This window comes from Pleurodeles waltl, chromosome 7, assembly GCF_031143425.1.
Source record: "Pleurodeles waltl isolate 20211129_DDA chromosome 7, aPleWal1.hap1.20221129, whole genome shotgun sequence".
NCBI lineage: Eukaryota > Metazoa > Chordata > Amphibia > Caudata > Salamandridae > Pleurodeles > Pleurodeles waltl.
This window is the reverse complement of record NC_090446.1, coordinates 1,539,996,482-1,540,020,743: the sequence shown is the minus strand read 5'-3', so window position 1 is coordinate 1,540,020,743 and position 24,262 is coordinate 1,539,996,482. Positions and strand designations below refer to the sequence as shown.

The following is a 24,262-nucleotide window of genomic DNA, read 5'->3' as shown; positions in this document are numbered from 1 at the left end:
TATCAGATTAAAGTAAAGAAAAGTGGGATGTTTAGTGATACGAAGATGGAAAATTTATGTAATGGCCAACATGCAACATCCTGTATGTGGATTTGCTTTTTAAAAGATGTTACTTGGATGAAGGTCACTTTCAGATACACAGCAGACCTGTTCAACTCCCCTCAGTACATGGGCTCCACACTTCACCCAATGCCATACAGGGCTCAGTCACTCACCACTGCTGGGCAAGAAAGCACCAGGTATGCTGGAGTGTGAAATGTGTCTCCATTGTTACAACAGCACAGAACAGCACAAGGTACAACATATGTCCCTTATAATGAAACAGTGATGTACAAGACACAACAGTGGAGAGTGCAGAGGAGAACAGAGATTCATGATCCTGGAACACACATACCACATCTTGGAGCATACCGACTCTGCGCATTTGTATACACAGACTTTTCATCCTGTAGAACACATGGTCTGTACCTTAAAACATGGTGGAATCACAGGCTGTGCAGCTTATTCCATACAGACTCTGCAGCTTATAACATATACATATAGACAAAGGAAGCACAGAGGTCTAACACTATGAACATGCAGGAATATATCTGTAGACAACGCCTGTGCATTTACATTTGTGTGCATCAATAACAATATAATTTTGGAGTGCCTAAAATTTGGGGCATTATTTTGGTCTCCTCACACATTAGTGAACTCTAAGGCTCACATAAATGAGCATCCATAGTCAAACATATGAGGATTCCAACCTAAGAGAACAGTCTATCTCTGAATGTATATCATAAACTACCTTTGAAACAAGATAAACAAAGGTTCATTACAAGCCATACACACAGACACACCTACCTGTCACCCAGAACAGAGAATCTTTCAACTGAGGTAACAACAAACCTATCAACATAAAAGAACTTTAACCCGAGGGACACTGTATATTTCATCCCAGCACATGATACATTTCAACCCCTCATCAAATCCAGAATATTACAGGCAGGCAGTGTTTCTATGACCACATGCTTGAAGATGAGCATCTCTCCTCATACAAACTAGGTAGAATTGTACATGTGTAAGTTTCAACACCAGCCCAAACTGCTGGCTCAAGCCCATTCTAACAAAAACACAAGCAGCCCCAGACAGTTCAGAGGAGTCCAGGTTTAGCAATTTGCAGTCTAGAGTGGTATAATGGGTGAAAAACAAGTGACTGTCAGAGCCTATTTGCAAGAAATCCATGTATCACTCTTTTGTTCTCTTCACTGTGAGGTTTTAAAGCGAGTTGTATGTCCAGATGTGGGTCCCCTTCTCACAGTGCCACACGCCGCATGCTGCCCCTCACTAATATTTATTAATTAGGCTGACACCAGTCTGGAGTTGCTTGTGCTCCTGTTCAGGTAGGGCTTAGCTCTGCAGTTTGAGTTGAACAGTTCTTACTGGAACAGGACAAAGGCTGATTTGCATATGACTGGTACCTGTGTGGAGTGAGGTAGTGAACTGGTTTGTAGCCTTGAGCAATTGCTGACGCTTCTTGGAGGCACTGCGTCCATTACCCTTGGTGCATCATGTATGCTCAGACGTGGGCCCTGTGCTAACTGTGCCATAGGACTCAAGTCGCACTGCAATGATGAGGTCTCTGTAGGCTGGCATCAATCTGGTATTGCTTGTGTTCCAACTCTAAGGAGCCCTGGCTCTGCGTTTGTGGCAGGACTGTTGTTATTGGAGCAGGAACACTGCTTGTTTTCATATATTTGGTCTCTGTCTGGAGTGGCACAGCATTCATACTGACTGGCTGACGATCAGGGTTGACTTGGTGCCCTACTGGGGCACGGTGATCAGAGGCTCGAGCAGACCCGCTCTCCCAGTGCCAACTGCGAGTGGTGGCCGCACCACACTGGTCTCAGCCCTTGAGGGGGCGGGGTGAAGTTGTGTTGGCCGCTGTGAGAAGGTTTCAGGTTTCCCTGGTAATGTGCTCTGAGAAGGAGGCTGATCGCAGCCTCGCCGCACACAGCTTATGCAGCGCAAGTCGGGGAGTTCAGAGGAAGGGGTTCTGTGCTCTGCCTCTCAGGGTGCCGAGGGGCATGGTGTGGGGCAGCAGAAGTACCCCGACAGCCCGAGGCAGCGGTTGCGGGGTGAAGGCACCGGTCCTCTTGGGGCGCCTGAAGCTTCCTGGGCTCCGATGGCAGCCGGCAGCCCGAGAGGCAGTCGTTGCTGGGTGCAGCAGCTATTTCTTTAAGTTGTGCTACGGCGCTTGTGGTGATTTAAATTCCCCGTCGGGAGAGGAGCTCAGAAGGCTTGTGAAATCAGCGGCACTCACCATGCACGAGCTTGTAGAGTCAAGGTGCTCCCCAGGCGCTGATAATTATGGTGCCCAGGCGCAACAACCAGTGGTCGCTGGACTCCTGGGTGAACACTTGAAGGGGGGTGCAGGCAGGCCACCACATCAAAACAGGTAGTAGGAATGATGGTTTCTACTTGCAGTTCCTGTGGGGCCTCAGTCTTCTAAAGGTCAGGGAGCAGCTGGCAGCAGGGCAAGAAGCGAAAAAGTAATTCTGAGGCTTCCTTTGTGCCATTCAACAGACACCAGGCAGCAGGGCAACAAACAGAAGAGTAGTCCAGATGAGCCCTTTCTGCAGTCAAGTAGACCTTGTGACAGAGGTTTGGTTTTAGGTCCAAAAGTGCTTTACGAATCATGGGGTACTTATTCTCAAAATGTCTTTGATCTAGGGGGAACTTCAAAAGAACTTTAGAAGTGCACAATACCCCTTTTGAACCTCTGCCCTGTCTCCAGCCATCAGTAGGGGGTAAACAAGCCATTTATGTGGGGGCAGGACACAGCCTACACAAATGTAAGGGGCATATTTAAGAAAAGTGGCACTGCACACAATGCAACGCCACTTTTCTTGCGTCCCTTAGTGCCCCCAATGCCACCATGTGTGTGCTGTACTTAAAATGTGGCACACCATGGCGGTAGTTAGAGGTCTAATGTCCAAAAATGTTATGCTAGTCCAGCGCTTTGCAGGATTTGTGTCAACAATTTTTACGCTAATCCTGCAGAGAACCCAGAGGCCCATTGAAATCAATGGAAACCTCCTTTTAACAGCTCCTCTGACCAGGCATTAAAAGTGCTGAAAAATATGTTGCAATTAAATCTCCTAGATTTCCTTGTAACATTTTTTTGGCCCTCTTAACCGGGGAATACCCCCTTTGCATACATTATGCCTGGCACAGGCATAATGTATCACAAAGGGTTACAAAGTGGCACAATGCATGCATTGCATCACTTTGTAAATATGGCGCAGCATTTTTGGCCTTCTAATGCTACATTAGCATCAAAAAAAGATGCTAATGTGGTGTTATAATGGTGATAGGGACTCTTAAATATGCCCCTAATGTTGCCCGCCTCCCTTTCTCCCAGCCCAGGTAGACCATTCTGTATGCAGATGTAATTTTGCTACACCTCCACTTCCCTGTGTCATGGCTGTCTGGAAAGTATGCATAAAGCCGAGCTGTCTCTCTTCCCCAGACATGGATTGGAGTCAAGCTGCAAAGCACTTGAGTTATAAGCCCAGAGAAATGCCTACTTTGTAAAAGTGGCAGTTCTAAAATAGTAATGTAAAATTCACATACACTAGTAAACGGGATTTCTCACTACCATTCCAAACACACTAAACATGCTCATGCTACTGCTTACAGATCTGAAATTCGCACTTAAACATATTTAAGGGAATTCCCAATGTAAACCTATGAGAGAAGCAGCACTCACAGTAGTGAAAAACAAACAAAAGAGGCTGTTGGTCACTACTAGGACATGTAACACATAAAAATATATGTCCTATCTTTAACATGCACAGCACCATGACCAAAGGGCTATCGAGGGCCTACCTTAGGGGTGACTCAGGTATCATAAAAAGGGAGTATTAGGCCTTGGCAAGTAGGTTGACTTGCCAAGTCAGTATGGCAGTAAGCTGTGCGTGCAGGCCCTGCAGTGACATCTCTGAGACAAGTTTGAAAGGCAACTTCTGTGGGTGGGGCAATCAGCGCTGCAGGTCCGCTAGTAGCATTTAATTTACAAACCCTGTGTATATGGTATGCTGCTTTGAAAGGGACTTACAGGTAAATTAAATATGCCAAACAGGTGTAAGCCTATTATACCAAGTTGTAGGGGAGAGACCACATGCACTATAGCACTGATCAGCAGTGGCAAAATGCCCAGATGTCAGAAACAAAGGAGGAGAAAGGCAAGTTTGGGGATGACCCTGCAGAGAGGGCCAATTGCCAACATTTGCAGTTTCAAACTTGCACATTCTTCACTTTTAAGAGAGTATTACTATTATTATTATTATTATTGCTATTATTATTATCTTCATCATCATGATCATCATTGTTATTACTATTATTATTATTATCATTGTCTTCATTGTTATTATTACTTTTATTATCATTATTATTACCATTATTGTTATTATCATCATCATTGTTATTTTTTTATTATTATTATTATTTGCTATTATTATTATTGTTATTGTCATCATTATTATTACTTTTATTATTATTATTTCATCATTGGCATTATAACTATTATCATTAATATTATTATTATTATTATTATTTTGATTGCCTTGTGATAACACTCTACTTAATCCATATTGCGCAGCTATCTTCTCTCTCAGTTTACTCATGACCTATGACCTCAAAGAACATCAAAAGTTGTCTTCCCAGGTTAAAGCTTCTACTACATGAGGCTGTCTTGATGTTTCTTCATATTGCAGGAGGTTCAAGCATGTCACTGAGGGATGAGCAATGCTTACACGAGGTACAAGTACCTCTTCATTAGATTAATCATGATGTATGCAAGCAGCAGCTACTGCTTATGACTGTATGATGATGCAGACTTAGTGGTTGCCACTGACGGGGAAGTGACAAAGGCAGCTGCAGAAACTCTCTCACAGACACAAACATTGGAAGGACTGGAGAGACTTTCCAAAAATAAAGAAAGAAATGGTGCGATGTAGCTTCCCCAGAGAAGTATTTGGGGGCTAGAATAATACACAAAGGTCTTATTTTTACAATTTCTTGTTATGGGGACCCCACCCTTCAATGATTAATGAATGGATGGGAAGTACCAATGGTTGTTTATTCCGTTGGATGAAGGCCCACATCAAATATGCCAACATTAATTAAAATAAACTTGGGGAAGCGATTGAGGAACATGTACATGAGCTTTTAAAAAGGACAATTAACTATTAATTACATTAAATTCAAGTCAGATTGCAAAAATATGAAAATGTGTTTAAAGACAAATGAACGCTTTGAAAGATAAGACTGTATGCAAGGTGCAAGGGGGATTTTTAATTTTGCAAAAAGGTCTGACATCTCTGGTGACACCATTCAACGGAAATTGGATATTGTATCAATGACTAGTATCTCTCAACAAAGTACTGTATGCTCTGATGTGGATTTTATAGATTCAAGTGATCATTTAGGAGAAATAGTAACAACAAGTGTGGCGCTACACTTTAAAATATGTTTAATCTTCTCGAGGACAATCAAAGTACAAGGACAAAAGAAAGAGGAATAACTCAAGAGCATGAAAGGAAAAAAGGGACCAATGTACTGAGGGTGAAGTAGACAAGCAACAGAAACATGGTCATGTGAAGAGACAGACAAGAGGATTGAGGCAATAAAAGTAGCTTCACAAACCATTGTTAATCTCATAATTCATATTCTTATATCAGAGGAGGAACAATTTTTGGTGATGGGACTTTCAGTAATTCCCAACAAATTGCTTTGACTAGAAGAAGATGAGAATAGATATTTATAAAGTTTGCTAAAACTCAAATTGATCAACTGTTACAGAAGAAGAAAATCAAAATGGTTGAAATATTGAGATCATGCACTTACAAACAGGTGATGTTGGACAACATATGCATTTGAGCAAGAGAATGAAGGGTTGTGTGGAGGATTTAATGAATAACAATGCCTCAAAGTGTTAAATAGAAACCGAAGAATATTGGTTTCTGAACAATGAGCAACCTACACTGCCAACCATCTGTTTATTGTAACCAGAATTCATAAGAATGGTTCCAACCCACTAGGGAGGCCTATAATGCATTCTGGTAGTAGCTTACTGTAAACAACATCACAATGTATTGACCACTTTCTCTCTTTAAATGTTCAAACTTTAACTTAGTATGTGCAAGACACTATGGATGTCTTGGAAATGACTGAGGGGATTCCTTTGTAGGATGATTTTGGGATGATGCCCACTGATGTTACATCTTTGTACACTGGTATCTAGCATGATAAGGGGAGGGCAGCCTGTAGGTATTTCTACACTCAAGATCCATACATCTTTTTAAACACACAGAGATCATATTGCCTATGTTGAAGTTCTGATTGAAAAAAAGTTTTTTGTTCCAACCCAGTGGTTACCGACAACCAAAGGGCATAGCAATGGGCGCTGCTTCACCCCTAGCTATGCAAATGGGCTGGAGGAGCAGGAGGTCTGTTCTTCAGAACATAATAAAAAATCTGATACTGTCACACTTTGACTACTCCATATAATGATTATTTCAGAATTTAGAATGGGAAGTACAACCTCAGTGAGGGAATTGTGAATACTAAAAACTTAAATCTGTAAATGGTTTTATGTATGAGTTGATCAAGCACTTGAAGTCAAAAATGGTATATTAGAGACAAGATTCTATCAAAAAAAACCTGTAGGGAACAGTGTTCGTCATGCAACAAGTCAGTATTCTACTCATCTCAAATGGAGCAAAGCCCCTATTGAGATCTGCTGACAAAACATAGCAACCATAGTAATAATGTAATTTTCAGAGACAGATATCACAACATAATCAAAGGTTTTAGCTGGAGCAGTTATACTGAACATGTTCCAACTGAGCCATGTACAAATTCAATTAGGTCATGAGAAAAGACTTAGGGCCGGATTTAAAGTCTGGCGGAGGGGTTACAAGTAGACTATAATGGAACTGTAATACAGTGGACGGGATATCTGTCATGTTTGTGATGGCGTAACACCCTCTTTAAAGCAAGATCCATTGCTACATTTAGTAATAAAGCACATGCAGTTAAGAGAAACTTTAAAAAAGGAGGTACCTGTAACCAGAGGTAGGTGGAAGGGTTACTCCGCCCGAAGTATTAAAAGCGCCTTTGGATAGTAATACGCCAGACGAGTAACCCATCCGCCAAACTCTAAACCAGGTCCTAAGTCTCTCACATGTTTTTTTCAGATGTCAGAGAGCATGTGAGTTGTGGATATGATGACACGTATGTGGTTCCTACTATGACAGGGCCTAGAAAAATCAAGAAATTCATAACATGCCTTAATCCCACTGTGATCTATGTTCTACAGTGTTCATGTAAAGCATTATATGTTGGCAATACTATGTTGACAGGTAAGAAATAGATTCTAGAACTACTAGAAGCCAGGGACCAAGGCCTAAACATTGTGGATGAGTTTAACCAAAAAACAATAAACAGAAAATACAGAAACAAGCATTCATTAAACACATGCACAAATGATAATACATTTTATTTGACTGGAATATATATATATATATATGTAAATAAATATATATATATATATATATATATATATATATATATATATATATATATATATATATATATATATATAAACAAATTCCTCAAGTTGAAGAAGGAAAAACCGCGCTCCAAAAGTTTCAGTTTTCAAAGCTTCTTTATTTCTGGGCTCCGTTTAAATCAAACTTGACACAATGTTGCCCAACGCGTTTCGGTCATGACGACCTTGTTCACAGGCATTTCCTATTTATATATATATAAGTTTAAAAATAATTTTAATAGGAAGGTTGGAGCTTTTCTAAATTCAATTGAGGCCACTCTTCATCCATACTATATTCTGTCTGATACACCTGCACTGCTCCCACAAATCTATCTGAGGATGCTAATTTAATTTTTAGCCTCCAATTCCAAATTCCTTGACATTTACAGTATGTTTTCAAATGTTCGATTGCAATTTAGCTACTGTATTTATACATACTTTATTAATCTGTTAATATATTTTGATTTTGTAAGCATTCTTGGACCCCCTGAGAAGGTTTTTCGGATCCACAGGTGTCCCTGGACCACAGGCTGGGAACCACTGATGTACAAAGTTCATCATCTGCCACAGAGCTTGCTACTCCGTTCATGGAACATCTGCACTTCAGGTTTCAAATCTACAAACATTTCACCCTAAATGGAAATCTTGTCAACCAACTGCTGGGACCACATGCTACCTTCATCACAGACTTCAACTTCCCATCTCACCATCGACTCCAAAGCCTTGAAGACAGCAACAACCACTTGTACACAGCACTCCTAGAGAACTTAAACAACATCGGATGATCCCAGTTTGTCACTGAACCCACAAACATCGAAAGACATACACTGGACTCCATCTTCACTGACTTCAGTGACATCAAGTTCAACACAACCTCACATGGACCAACTACTCCATAAGCCACTTACAAATTAACACACTGCAGACCAAAGCATCCAGCAATGTCAGCCTACCCAGTCACAGCTGAAGCAATATCTCTGAATCAGACTGGCTCAGTGCCCTCTATACTGACTTTTCCAACCCTGTGGCCAAGATTCTTCTCGATCATCAAAGATTTCACCACACCCATTGCTCTCGTCAATAGCATCACCCCCCTCAAGAGCTCTGAGGAGACATATCCAACTTCTTCCACAGCAAAATCATGAATATCTACAGCAACTTTGTGCACCAATCAGATTCTAGTGAACTCATCACCAAACCTGCCTATCAACATTCAAGACAACTACCTTATCAGATGAAAAACCCCTACCAGCAAAGAGACAGTCAAAATCATTCAGACCATCCACTCTGGGGCCCCACCGGACCCTTGCTCACACCACATCTATAGCCTAAGCACATCAACAATCAGCATAGCACTCACCCACATCATGAACACCTCCATCACCTCTGCCACCTTCCCAGAAGCCTGGAAGAATGCTGCAATCAATGCCCTTCACAAGAAACTTTTAGCGGACCCAAGCCAACTGGCCAACTTCCCTGTTTCCCTGTCCAGCAAAAGTAAACAATGAAGCCATCATCAAAGAACTCACAAGCACTCCAAGCTCCACCACACCATCAGACATCAGAAAAAATCACAGCACAGAAACTGAACTCATCGCAGCCACCGACGATATCAGTACCACCATTGACTGAGGAGAAACAGCTGCCTTCATCCTGCTCAACCTCTCCGAAGCATTTGACACTGTCTCTCTCCCACAACATACTCATCAGAAGACTCCATCAAAGGGATATCCAAGGACCATTTCTCAACTAGATCAGCTCCTTCCTCACAGGGAGAACCCGAAGAGTCAGACTACCACCTTTCACATCCGAGGCCAAGTAACTTGCATGAGGAGTACCCCAGGGTTCATCCCTCATTTCTACCCTGTTTAACGTCTACATGGCCCTGCTCACCAACATCATCAGGTTTTAAGGCATTACCATCATCTCCCATGCAGATGACACCCAAGTCATCCTCTCTCTGGTGGACAAGATACCCATCACCAGAACCAACTTCACCATATGCATGGCACTGGTAGCAGAATGGATGATAACCAACTGCTTTAAACTAAACTCCAGCAAGACTAAAATACTGGTCTTTGGAAACAAGAACTGCCCGTGGGATGCCACCTAGTGGCTGATGGAATTGGGCCTCACACCAGCATCCATCAACCATGCAAGAAATCTGGGGATCATACTGGATGATAAGCTGAACATGACAACACAAGTCAATATCTTGAGCTCTGTTTGCTTCCACATCCTATGAATGTTAAGAAAAATCTTCAAGTGGTTTCTGCAGAACACCAGAAGAACTGCCAAACAAGCACTCACCACAAGCCGAATCAACTACAGCAGCTTACATCAAGCAACTCCTTCTTAGACTTCAGATCATCCAGAGAGCTGCCACAAGACTCACAATCACAATTTCTTGCTGCACCCACATCTCACCTTACCTCAGGGAGCTCCAGTAGCTTCCTATTCACAAACACAGTCAATGTGAACTCCTTATGCGCGCCTACAAAGCCCTACATAACACAGACTTGAATACCTCAACAGCCACATACACTTTCACAACCCATCAAGATGCCTACACTTAGCTTCACTCTCACTCATAGACACCCTCCGGATTCACAAAAGCAGATCAGCAATTTCTTTGTTCTCTTAAATTGCACCCAAAACATGGAACAACTTCCCACAAGACATCAAAGCCTCCTCCTAGCTACTTTAGTTTTGCAAGAAAATGAAGACTTGGCTCTTCGAATGATTCTGTGGGGACCACACACCTACACACCTGCTCAACTGCCTGGATAGTCTCACAGGTGTCAACAAATCAACATAACACAGGAAAAAAAAGCATTACAAATGTTTAAGTTAATAAGTCAGGTAAACAAGTTTATTGCCGTGGATATGGATAATTAATTGAATAGGTAGAAAGAACTGTAGATTTAGGTGGTAAAACAAGTTACAAAGTTGACTATCTTTCGACCCCATTAAATTGAAGGATCATCATCAGAATTCAAACAATATGGCGATCCCAAGGGTAAGATGTAGGAAGGAGGATAGTAACACGAGAAAAAGACAGAAACCCAATTGAGGGTTCTTGCAGTGATTGCCAAGACACTACAAAAGGGCATGGGCCAGGGCATAAAGCCCGCATTACGTCAAGGATTTCAGTAGGGTCTGTGAGAACAACCATTACTGTGTAAAACGAGCAATCCAATTGAAGGAAAAAGGCAAAACCATGTATAGTTATGGGGTGATATATTATCCTGCAAATCAGAATCAAGCCAAGAATGAGCCTGAGGAAAAAGTGATTTGAGGCAGACGGATCAGCGGAGTGTCTTCTCCAAATTCCAGGTGTGCGTCACACTTTTTGAGCAGCAAGCATATTTTCTTCACTAACACTGTCTTATTATTATTTTTTTCAGACCATATTTATATTTTTTCTATTAAAATCTTTAAACTTTGTTAAACATATTTCTTCATATGATTTTGAACCAGGGACCACTCTTTTTTTCAATAAGAGGAGGTCCTAGTCGTCAGCAAATTATTATCTTTAGTTTGATGTGTGTCTGATTTCTGAGTCTCTAGACTACAGCACGTCCCCAGTAAGCCTTGGACTGCTCTTCCTCTCTATCCTAGAAGTGAATTTCCAAAAAGGGTACTTGGCTCCCAGATTGGAGGCCGGCGGCCAGACTGAGCCTCAGTGGCCCCGTCTGCCCTGGGGCACTCCAAAGTGGATTTCCTACTGTATTGTTTAGGCAGAAGACTTTAGACTATTTTCAATGTATGTTCTTTATTGATTCGAGTCCTTGCTAATAATTGTTATTGTCATATACAGGGAACTGATTCATATACAAATTTTCGTAATTTAACTATCGAAACCAGTGGTTCCCAACCTGTGGTCCGGGGTCCCCTGGGGGTGCACAAAGCCTCCTCAGGGGGTCCACGACTGCTTAGAAAATTAAATAATATTAACAGATTAGGTTTCCAGCTTTTAGTAATGATTCAGTGGGGGGGTCCCCGGATTCCAATAATGATTCAGTGAGGGTCCCTGGGTTCCAGAATGATAAAGTGGGGGTCCACAGAAGTCAAAAGTTTGGAAACACTGACCTCAACTTTACATCTCTTGTTTTAAACTGAGTCATGTTCTTGACATTCCTTTGTAGTCTCTTTCCCATTTTTCCATTTTTTTACTTCTACAGTTCAGGCTTCCTTTTCATATATAACGTATTTTAAAATACGAAGGGTTATCATGTATCCAACATGCTGATGTAGAATTTATTTCCCTATGTTCAATGATTGGTAACAATTGTTAAATATAAAAGTATGATTCAATGGTTAGGCTTGGCAATTATTACTAAGGCTCCCGGTTTTATGGTTTCTATGTTTTAATATTTCCATCTGTATTTATCCATATTTATTTTTTGGTCATCTTTTTGGTATTTCTACATATTTGTTTTGTATAAATATGCTATACTTTGATGCCTCTCGTGTTCCAGCAAATTAAGTAGTCAAATATAACAAAACACTACACCCTTAGTTAAACATTAGTCTTATATACAAATGTAGTGTAACATATGTTTGTATTTAGGAAAATCTCATCCTATTTATTTCCGTATGTTTGTATTTAAGAAAATCTCATCCTATTTTTTATCTCCCATGTTGCTTAGCTGCTCAGATGTTGGTTTGGAATACATGAAGAACAGCAAAGAGAGTCGCTCACAAGAAGCACAATTTTCTGTGTTTTTACTGCATTTAAGAATAGATACACATGGGAAACAAGCTGTTTTTTATCTATATTTATTTGTAAAAATCAGTCAAAACAAGAAACTGGGATCCTCAATTGTTACACATGATTTTCAGTCTTTTTCATGCATTTAAAATGTGATTGTAATTTATGTAAATAGCTTCAATAATGCATTTTAAATGCAAAGAAATGTTCTATTTGTGATAGTTCTTGCTGAGTTTGCCAAATACTGGGAACCTTCCCCCTCCCTAGATACAGCACAAAGTGTCATACATTGGGTTTGGGATTTGCAGGCAGTCAGCAGTAACGTGGCCCAGGATCTGTGTGCTAGTGCAATGTCCATTATTCTTAAGTCCCCTAAGGGCCCAACTAGGACAAATTTACAAGATTTGGGTGAAGTCACCTTGCTGTGCTGCCCTGCGTCACAGGGAAAGGGCAGGAATGTGTCGTATATAGCACAGTCCTGTCCTTTCTCCCTGTGCTAATGCCATAGCGCCAACCCAGGCCCCCTTGTACCATGGTGCAAGGGTGCCTGCTGTGCATGCAGGATTGTTTTGGTGCAGAAAAGGGTACCTTCAATCCAGGGAGCCTTTCCCCTCACTATGCGTGCCACAGAAGGCATCACGCATAGAAAGAGGAAATAAAGATATTTCTCGTTGTTGTAGGAGAAATAAAGATATTTGTGCTTGTTGGGCCTCCCCTGGTGAGACGTAGGATTTTAGCACATTCCTAGGTTTACAAGGTCTTGTGAATCTGGGCATGCATTAAACTCCATGGGTGTTTGTTTGGAACACCCACGCAACGTCCATGGAATGCCTCACTAATGCAGAGTAATGCAACACAGTGATTTGCGCTGCCTTGCCTTACTGCCTATCTATGAGGCCATTCAAAGCCATGCAAAGCGACCCCATCCACCAAATGCTAAATCAAGCCCCAAGTTACAAAAGTCCTTCACTGTGCAGTGAAATGCAAACATAGATGATTTAAAACCGGGTTGCAGTTACTAAGATGTTGTTCATTGAAGCTCAATTGAATGAGCAGTAAAGCATTCTTGTAAAATAAACATTCTGTGAAAGTCTTGGCTATTGTCCATCCACCTTCAGAAGTCCCTCTAGGCCATGTCACGGTTCTGCAGCATTTAATAAGTGAGCACCACCGCAGGCTTGAGTACCTTGAGGACTCAGAACTATTGCAGCAGGTACACCTGTTGTCCCTGATATACACAGTTTATGTACAAAGCACGCTTGCTGCAGATCCACTAAAACGCATGCTCTCTTCATCGAACAGCGACAAAGCAGTTGGAATACACACAGTTTACACCCTCAGCTCCCTATTGCTTTGCGTCAATGTTTATTTGTTGCACAATGACCATTGTGTCTGACAAGTCCTTGGGTTTGGTTGGAGTTTAAAAGTCTTGTAAAGGACCAACCCAAAAGGAAGGCTACATTTCATATGTCTTGTCACCCTAAATGTTATCCACAGTTATTGTGGTTGTAATCTAAATTAAATTGCGCAGTGTAGTCCTCTGATCACTTGTTGGATTTGTCTGGTGTGACTAGGAGGAACCTTTCTGACACCTTATCATGCTAGACTCCAACTCTTAATTAAGCATGGCTTGAAATTTGCATAATTTCCTTCGCAAAAATTATGCAAACCCAAACATGATCTGAAATTTGATGTTATTACACATAATGCCCATGCATCATTTTCTGCTATGTGTTTATGCAAAATGCATCCTGGTGTCCATTTTGGACTTAGAAATGGATTTTGCACTAAAAAAAAGCACAAATCACACATCAGAGTTACTGGTCTTCTTTTCATTTGCGTTATTCTCATGCAACAGGACTTTTAGCTCTACAAAATCGCAATATTGCAATTTGGGATGCTTTTGGAAATTTTGCATAACAATTCTAATGGAAAATTCCAGAAATTACACTAGATTACGCGACTGTAAACAAAATTTGCATGGGCCCACTTGTGACCTTATATGTGCAGTTGAAAATATTCTGACAACATCTAAACCATACTGTGCTGTCTCCAGTGTCCCAACCTTATACCTACTAGGACCTCTTCAGTAGAAACTCTTCACCTCAGGATGTTTGTGTCACCTTCTAACTGGAAAAGAGTTTAAAACCTCACTGAAAAGACACTTGCTACTCAATGAAACTCTCGAAGGATGACATCCCACCACCTGTCATTGTGTTCGTACATGGTGTGGACATGTCATTTTTTTGCTTTAAGGGAGTGATAAGCTGTATTGCTTGTCTTGATTGTGTTCACCCACCAGATGTGTACATTGGGATTGTCTACTATGTACTGGCATCTATCACCGCCCACTGTGTAAACACCTCAACCTACACCATGTACGTGCAGTCACTGATGCTGAGTTCAACATTAGCTATAAAATGCTTCAGCTGCTTCCAACTAAAAAAATAAATAACTATGCTAACTTCTTGATCCTATTGACTGGTGTTTGAAGGTGACCGTGGGCCTGATATAGAAGATGGTGGACGGGTTACTCGCCGTATTACAAGTCCATTATGTCCTGTGGAGACCGTAATGCAGCAGGTGGGATATCCATGACGTTTGTCACAGAGTAACCCCCTCCATCAAACTCTAAACAAGGCCTCTGCGCCCCTCCTCTCATGTTCTATGTGCCTTTGACAGTTTTCAATGCTTGGACACCAAACTATAGAGGAGCTCTAATACAGATGTTGCATTGGACGGAAAGTACAAAGGGGGGGACATCCCACTGGTGGGGAAGGGAAGATGTGCACCAGAGTGCAGTGGCTCATGGACAGTGTCCAGGATACCCCAGGTGTTAGAGGATGGAATACTTCAGGCTTGATTCAGAGTTTGGCAGATGGGATACTTCATCGGACATCTGACAGATCTCCCGTCTGCCTCATTACAAGGCCATTATATCCAAAGGCAGTTGTAATCCCGAGGACGGGAATCTTTTACGTTTGTGATGGAGTACGTGTCCTCTTAACTCTAAATTAGGACCAATGTCATTAGAGGAAATATTCAACATTTTTGTTCAACCAGGAAGATATGCTAAAATTAAACATTAGCCCTGGTTAGATAAAATGTTCAGATGCAAATAAATTATCACTTCTCGGAAACAAATTCTTTACCTGGGCTACCACAGTACTACTGGTGGTATAGAAATACTGCCGGGATTAAGATCAGCATTGAAAAAATATGCTCAGCAAAACCACTATTTCTTTCCATGTAGGCATGATGGGCCTGACTTGTTTAACAGACGGCGTGCCATCTGTCGGGTTCACAGACGACATTAAGCCCTCTGTCTGTCAAATACGGCCATGAATACTGCCCCAGAAGTCATCTCTGTACCTTGAAATTAACCACCATCATGGCAGTACCCTAAAAAGGTACAATAGGTTTGGTAGATGGACGCAGTGAGATGTTATCACTGCTCACCAAATTCTTTTTTTATTTTTTTTATTTACTGAATAGAACTTCCAAGTGGGAGGCTGCTTCCGAAAAACATAAAACTCATGACCCCAGACCCTTGGAGTTTTCTTACAGAGTCCTGGGGTCATTATTAATTTGTTCTGTCCCCCTACCGTCATGCTTTTCCTGGCAGTGATGGACAGAAAAAACACCATCACAGAGCAGATGGTGTATGACTTTACTCTGATGGTTCCTACTTTGTTGGGTCTATGAGTAAGCCTTCTGTCAACAAGCCAGATGGAGGCTCCATGAGAAGCGAGTGTTCTGCTCATCTCTGGAAGAAGTGGGGGGACCAAGAGTTCAGTGGACAGGACGCTCTGTTGCATTTGTGACTGACTATCCTAACAACCAAAGTGTGACTCTATCCCCAAACAAGTACTGGGGGGGGGGGGGTAAAGTGTCCTGCTGAGAGCCTCGATCATCTGCAAGTCTCATTTGGAGTTGTCACAAATAAACCCTGGAGCTTTTGTTCCCTGGAATTACGTGTCCCTTTATTTCTGGTGTGGTGCAGACGAATAATGGGAATTTCACATGTTTGGGAAATAATATATGGCCGTGGTTTCCAGTCTGTGGTTGGGGAACCCCTAGGAGTCCACGAAGCTTTATCATGGGGTGAGCAACTGCTTAGAAAATTGAATAAAATTGACAGATTAGGTCCCCAGCTTTCAGTAATGACTAAGTGGAGGGTCCCCGGATACCAATAATGATTCAGTGGGGGTCCCTGGGTTCCAGTAATGATAAATTGGGCGTCTACAGATGTGAAAAGGTGGGAACCACTGATAGATGGGAATCATTGTTTTCTTGTTGAAGTGGACTCTAAGTTGACACTACAAATTCAGGAAAAGACCTGTCTCCCAAGTTGGTGTCACTCCAGTCTACACAATATGTAATTGTGTGGTGTAGGGTTGAAATTACCGATAGTACACAGTGCTTCTGACTTCCGTAATTCTGGGACCCCTGCACAATGCAACTTGTTATCAGGGCAGTAATTTCACCCGGGTGACAGATAAGGCTTTCTGTTTCAGTGTACTGTATGTCACTCTGTTTATTAAAACCATTACTCATCCGTAAACACCTCCTCAGTTACGCTTACCTCCTACCACCACCGTGTGGACTCCACAAGGGGTGCTGCTTCATGAGAGAGATTCAGGGGGGGGGGGGTATTTCAAATTTCAAGATTAAACAAGCATCGGATTGCAGGGTGGGGGGGTTCAGGTGACCAAGGATCGGGATGGACTGCTTCTAGCAGCAACAGGGTCAGCTCTGATTTGCATCCGATGGGCTTCTGTCCAGAGTGCACAGCGGGCAAAAAATGACGGATTGGAATGCCACTCCAAGCCATTGCCACTAGTTAGACTGTTTGCAACCACTTACCCCATCACCTTTTGGGTGTTTGATCGCCAGTAGTTTGCCCGGAACCTGCTGCAGTTTTCTAATCCTACTACTGCCGATGTTGGGGAATTCCAAAAAGTAGTAAGTTTGCCCTAATTCAAGGAGTAATTCTAAAGGTGCAGGGTTACTACATTTAAGATCCCAATCCAAAGAATGGACACACAGAGTATAGCAAACTCTACTCAGGGCCCCAAACACCAAACTAGGCATGAATGTGAGGGTGTTACACCCCAAACACCTCCCTGAGCTACACACCTGCGCCTGGTAGCTCTTCTTGGGAACTCGTGGCCACTGGAATGTAGAGTACAATGGCCTGGAGTCTCTGACCAGGGGACACTTACTGCAAACCCCTCCTTCGTCTCTGCTACAAGAAGCCTTGATGCTAGAGTTACAAAGTCGGTGCACGTGGGCAGGGACCCCGTGTTTCTAGTCCCCGCCTTTGGCAAACATTTATGGAGTGACTGACGGCCCCGTGCACTGAGCCTCGGCTGCAGATGGGGGAGGGAGTGCAGGGTAATGAAGAGGGCTCGTCGAGCCACAGCTGAGTCCGGGCCTGGCTTGGCTTCAAGGGTCCGGGCACGAGCCGAGCCATGAAACCTTCAGTTTATTGTGCAACATTATGTTGTAAGACATACGAGATACAATCGTTTCAAAATAAAATGTATGTTTCTTTAACATTTGGAAGCATTTTACCGAACATCAGATGATATCACTGCATAAACAGACATTTATTACAAGTGATAGTTTTTAGAAACATTCAGTGCTCTCCCCCAATGACAAAGCCAAGTGCATCGCACAAGACCACAGTCTATTAAATCAGATATTGAAGGTGGTTGCCCATCACACACCCTGCACACACCCTGCACCCAAGCATTTAAAAGTGCTGTGTAATGAAATATTTCCCTAGGATCACACAGTTTAGCAGATAAGCCCGGTTTGATGCCAGCCCGTCTGGTTACACATTCTCAAATCAAATTCAGCCACTAGATAAGTCTCTCTCTCGGTCTCGCTGTATCTCTCTGTGTCTCTCTCTCCTTTCTCTCTCTGTCTCTCTCTCTTTCTCTGTCTCTCTCTCTCCTCTCTTGCTCTCTCTCTCTCTCTCCCTCTCTCTCTCTCTCTCCTCTCTTGCTCTCTCTCTCTCTCTCCCTCTCTCGTTCTCTCTCTGTGTCTCTAACTTTCTCTGACTCTCTCTGTCATTTTCTGTCTTCCCTCTCCTTCTCTATCTCTCTCTCTCTATCTGTCTCTTTCTCTGTCTCTCTGTGTCTCTCTCTCCTTTCTCTGTCTCTCTCTCTCTCTGTCTCTCCCTCTCTGTCTCTTTCTCTGTCTCTCTGTCTCTCTGTCTCTCTCTCTCCTTTCTCTGTCTCTCTCTCTCTCTCTGTCTCTCCCTCTCTATCTGTCTCTCTCTCCTTTCTCTGTCTCTCTCTGTCTCTCTCCTGTCTCTCACTCTGTCTCTCTCACGTAAAAGGCCACTGCCTTGTTTTTCATTCTCGGCTCAGGGTGATTAAAACCTACACAGAGATAGCGGACGCCACTCAGGGTTCCCAGACCCACCTACTGAGCCAAGTATACATTTTTTGGGGGTGTCACACCCCAAACTCTCTCACTGAAGCTACGCCCCTGGATTCCAGACACCTTCGATGGAGCTTCTCACAACCATTTCTGGAAGAGTACATTCCATTGCCCCCATCTTATCAATAAACTATAATCAGTCCGGCATCAGCAGAGAGTGCAGGGGACGGACCTGCAAAGCTCTGCTGAGCGCCTCCGCCCCATCTCACTCGCTTCTTACAGGTCCAGAAAGACATTTACAAAACGTACAACGTAAAGGAAGCTTACAACACGGGGCTCCCCCTGTGCACCCCATGGAACCCAGGGAACGTGCAGGATCCAACGCGTGAACTCCGTCCCAAGCTCCCGGCTGTCTCCTGGGGGGGGGTTAGTGACACAAGGTAGCTCAGCGAGCTAATGCACCTGCTGCGCAGGGACTGATGTCTCGCTTCGTCGCATTAAACCAAAGAGAACAAGACATTCGAACAAGACGCATCGATCAACCATTGATAAAGAAAAGCCCTGAGTCCTGCTGGAAGCAGATACCCTTTAATCTACATGAGGCGGGGGACCCATCGGTCTTCAGTCAGCCCCGCCTCTTCCGCTCCTGAGTGACAGCTCTGGGTGACAGGGTGACAGGGCCACTGTCCAGATCCACACCATGATGAAAGAGTGACCATAGAACTCAGTCACTCGCCAGACCTCTCTCCCATTCCACACTGACAGAGGAGAGAGTGCCGCACTGGCAGAAACTAACAGGCTACCGACTGACTCCCAACTGTCAGTAATGAGTAAGTAAAAGCCTCTGTCACTCACCAGCCTTCTCTCTGGTACTGCGCTGACAGTAATGAATGTCTAAAAGCCAAGCTATCGATTGACTCAAATTGTCAGTAATGAGTGAGTAAAACCCCTGGACACTCAGTAGGATCCACATTGATAGTACTGAGTGAGTATATGCCTCAGCCACTCACCAGGCTCATCGCTGGCTTCACACTGTGTGTAAAGAGTGTGTAAAATCCCCCCTGGTCACCCAGCGGTCCCCGGGGCCTGCTCCTACCATGTCTGTGAGAGATGACAGCTCTGGGGCTCAGTGTCAATTCTCATAGCTCCTAACTGACTCCACACTGACATCAAAGAGTGCTAGGCGCTTTAGTCACTCACCTGGCCCCCGGTCCTGCTCCGTCTGTGAGAGATGACAGCTCTGGGGCTCAGTCTCTCCTCTCATTCCCTCTCTCTGTGAGAGATGACAGCTCTGGGACTCACTGTCTCCTCTCACTCTCTGTGCTCTGGGGCTCGGTCTCTCCTCTCACACCCACTATCTGTGAGAGATGACAGCTCTGGGGCTCAGTCTCTCCTCTCACTCCTTCTGTCTGTGAGAGATGACAGCTCTGGGGCTCAGTTTCTCCACTCACTCTCTGTGCTCTGGGGTTCAGTTTCTCCTCTCACTCTCTGTGCTCTGGGGCTCGGTCTCTCCTCTCTCTGTGAGAGATGACAGCTCTAGGGCTCAGTCTCTCCTCTCTCTGTGAGAGATGACAGCTCTGGGGATCGGTCTCTCCTCTCACACCCTCTGTCAGTGAGAGAGATGACAGCTCTGGGGCTCAGCCTCTCCTCTCACACCCTCTCTCTGTGAGAGATGACAGCTCAGTCTCTCCTCTCACTCTCTGTGCTCTGGGGCTCGGTCTCTCCTCTCACACCCACTATCTGTGAGAGATGACAGCTCTGGGGATCGGTCTCTCCTCTCACACCCTCTCTCTGTGAGAGATGACAGCTCAGTCTCTCCTCTCACTCTCTATGCTCTGGGGCTCAGTCTCTCCTCTCACTCTCTGTGCTCCGGGGCTCAGTGGCTCCTCTCACACCTTCTGTCAGTGAGAGAGATGACAGCTGTGGGGCTCAGTCTCTCCTCTCACTCTCTGTACTCTGGGGCTCGGTCTCTCCTCTCACTCTCTCTGTCTGTGACCGAGATTACAGCTCTGTGGCTGGTCTCTCCTCTCACACACTCTGTCAGTGAGAGAGATGACAGGTCCGGGGCTCAGTGTCTCCTCTCACTCCTTCTGTGAGAGATCACAGCTCTGGGGCTCGGTGTCACTTCTCATAGCGCCTATCTGACTCCACACTAACATCAAAGACTGCTAGGCGCGTTGGTCACTCACCAGGCCCCCGGTCCTGCTCCTGCTCTGTCTGTGAGAGATGACAGCTCCGGGGCTCGGTTCCTCCGCCTTCTGTGAGCCCTTCACTCCCGGAGCTGGTAGGGAGGCCCAGGTAACGGAAGCCGGCAGGTCTCTCTTCCTCCTTCAGCTTCAGACTTTGATCCAGGTGAGTCCAGCATTGATTAATCGCAACAATAGATAGACACAGGGCCAGCCTCCCAGGTGCACAGAGGGTAAGAGTCAGTCACTCCTGCCTCCTCCTGGGCGGTGCCCTGCCTGAGCTGGCTCTGTGTGGGCACACTGCCCGGTGCTGTGTGTAGGTGCACAGGTGGGTAAGAGTCAGTCACTCCTTCTGGGCGGTGCCCTGCCTGGTCTGGCTCTGTGTGGGAACACTGCCCTGTGTGTAGGTGCACAGGTGGGTAAGAGTCAGTCACTCCTGCCTCCTCTTGGGCGGTGCCCTGCCTGGTCCGGCCCTATGTGGGCACGGTGCCCTGTGCTGGTCCATAGGTGGGTAACTGTCAGTCACTCCTTCCTCCTTCTGGGCGGTGCCCAGCCTAGTCTGGCTCCGGGTGGGCACCCTGTCCTGAGGATAGGTTCACAGGTGGGTAAGAATCACTCACCCCCTGACTCCTCCTGGGTGGTGCCCTGCCTGAGCTGGCTCTGTGTGGCACACTGCCCCTATCCTGTGCAGGTACACATGTGGGTGTCAGTCACTCCTGCCTCCTCTTGGGCGGTTCCCTGCCTGATCTGGCTCTGTGTGGGCACACTGCCCGCTGCTGTGTGTAGGTGCACAGGTGGGTAAGAGTCAGTCACTCCTTCTGGGCGGTGCCCTGCCTGGTGTGGCTCTGTGTGGGCACACTGCCCTGTGCTGTGTATAGTTGCACAGGTGGGTAAGAGTCAGTCACTCCTTCTGGGCGGTGCCCTCCCTGGTCTGGCTCTGTGTGGCACACTGCCCTATCCTGTGCAGGTACAGATGTGGGTGTCAGTCACCCCTGCCTGATCTTGGGCGGTGCCCTGCCTGGTCTGGCTCTGTGTGGGCACACTGCCCTGTGCTGTGTCTAGGTGCACATGTTGGTAAGAGTCACTCACCCCCTGTCTCCTCCTGGGCTGTGCCCTGCCTGGTCTTGTCCTGTGTGGGCACCATGTGCTGTGCAGGTGCACAGGTGGGTGTCAGTTTCCCCTGCCTTCTCCTGGACTGTGCCCTGCCTGTGTGGGCACACTGCCCGCTGCTGTGTGTAGGTGCACAGGTGGGCAAGAGTCAGTCACTCCTGCCTCCTCCTGGGCGGTGCCCTGCCTGATCTGGCTCTGTGTGGGCACACTGCCCGGTGATGTGTGTAGGTGCACAGGTGGGCAAGAGTCAGTCACTCCTGCCTCCTCCTGGGCGGTGCCCTGCCTGATCTGGCTCTGTGTGGGCACACTGCCCAGTGATGTGTGTAGGTGCACAGGTGGGCAAGAGTCAGTCACTCCTGCCTCCTCCTAGGCGCTGCCCTGCCTGGTGTGGTCCTGACCTCCTTTCATCAAGGAGTGACTGCTGACTCAATAAGCAGCCTTAATAAGACTACAGGTTGGCAGCAGTTGGCAAGCATGTTGAACCAAATGTAGGAAAAGTCCTACTGAGATTACCATATTTTGTTTGATGCCTGTCTACGTGGCTAACTACAGTCCATTAAAAGTGCACAAACAGATGTTGTCTGGAAGTAGACGGCAGGGTAATGAATTGGTTGGGTAGGTAGGATTGGGAGAAGCCCCAAAATTAATGTGTTTGAGAAAGAGGCCCTCCAATCCTACCACACCAGCACCTTTTCCAGTCCCTCTGAGTGCCTGACCAAAGGTGAAGCCAAGCACAGGGGATCTTTGGGCATGAGTGTATGATACCTTTCTTTTCCCTCCATGAGATCAGCTAGAAAATAACTGAAGGAACCCCTACCCTTGATCTATTTCCTTTCCACCTTCCCTGAGCTGTGGGCACAAGGCCAGCAGACCCCTCTCCTACCTTTCCAGGTGTGAATGAGGTAAAGAATTGAGATGGGGCTGAGGAATCAAAACTTAGTGACCCCAGATCGAAAATGACTCCATCCCACACTCTATACTGCCAGGATGCTAAAGCAACGTGCAACTGTCTGAACGTGTGGATGGGGGTGGCCAGTTACATAAAAACTCAGTGAAATTCCACGGAGTTCTGCAAGCGGGTGGAACCGGGCACATCACGCTGCTCTTGCTGATTTAAGTGTCTGGATCTTCTTTCACACTGGAAGATCAGCATGACCGGCACCCAGCAGCGTGCCAGAGAGCGCTGATTCATCCTGTCGTTCAAGTAGATTTTCTACTTGAGCTGCAGCTTTCTCAACATGGAAAGTCGCGACCTGTCACAACTGCCCGCATTGAGAAATCTCACTGGGAGGTGTTCTAGCACCTGAAAATCATGCTAGCTGATGCACATTCTCCCTTGCCCTTGCCAACATAACATCGGCAAGCCGCATGTGAGAAAAAACAACACCATGCGGCAGTTGGCAAATTTTTTTGCCGAAACTCCACACTCCACGTGGAACACAGAGTCGATAAAACTCCTCAAACTCCGCCGGCAGAGTAGACATTTTTGCCCACCCATACTCACTGATGGGGGTGGAAAGAAATCTTTTCCTGAACATGCTACTTTTGACATAAAAAGATTAAGACATTTAAAGAAGAAACTGAAAGATTCTAAAAACAAAATAGATCCTGAACAGGAGCCACTCTTTCTGCAATGGCATGAGGAGGTCCACAAATAAAAACATGAATCCCCAAATCATAGGAGTGACAAATAACCATGACAAGCTAGAATACCAAATAAGTCACTTTGTGGATGGAGCTAAGGCTTGTCCTCCTACTGCTGTCTTATTCCCCCAGCTAACTGAACCACAATGAAAGTAGAAAGACAGTGAGGACCACAGGAAGGAGGATTTATTGGATATGTTCCCCATGCCAGGCGAGGAGGTCAGGGTCAGGCTCCAGACGCACCTGGAAATGGGGCAGCACCTGGAGGAGAGCCGGTGACCAGGACACAAGAAGGTTACGGACAAGCGAGTGCTGCGATGTGACTGACTGATAGCAAAGCACCTGGCAGAAGGGTTCACATTACAAGACAAGATGCTGATTCCATAACTAAGTAAATCAGCTGGCTAGAAGACACTTCCCTTCTCTCCATTCTAATGACACAGGAAGAGTTTTCGTTCTTATCTACCCCTGAGGGACTAACCTGTGGCTCGGCCTAGGATCATGGTCTATGTCCTTTGATCGACCTCTGACAATGTACATTAAAAAATAATTCACAAACATCTGACAGAACGCTACTCATTTCTGGGAGGAGATATAAAGTGTGTTTGTAGTGTCTCA

At 44.9% G+C, this 24,262-nt stretch overlaps 1 long non-coding RNA gene across 1 annotated transcript in view; it reads right to left on the bottom strand.

Moving 5' to 3' along the window:
- LOC138247466 (uncharacterized) overlaps positions 1–21,138 on the bottom strand; it is a 46,257-nt gene extending 25,119 nt beyond the window's left edge. Inside the window, exon 1 of the long non-coding RNA XR_011194513.1 lies at positions 20,894–21,138. This is a non-coding gene — a long non-coding RNA (uncharacterized lncRNA). The remainder of the gene's footprint in view (positions 1–20,893) is intronic.
- Between the last annotated feature and the right edge of the window lie 3,124 nt (positions 21,139–24,262).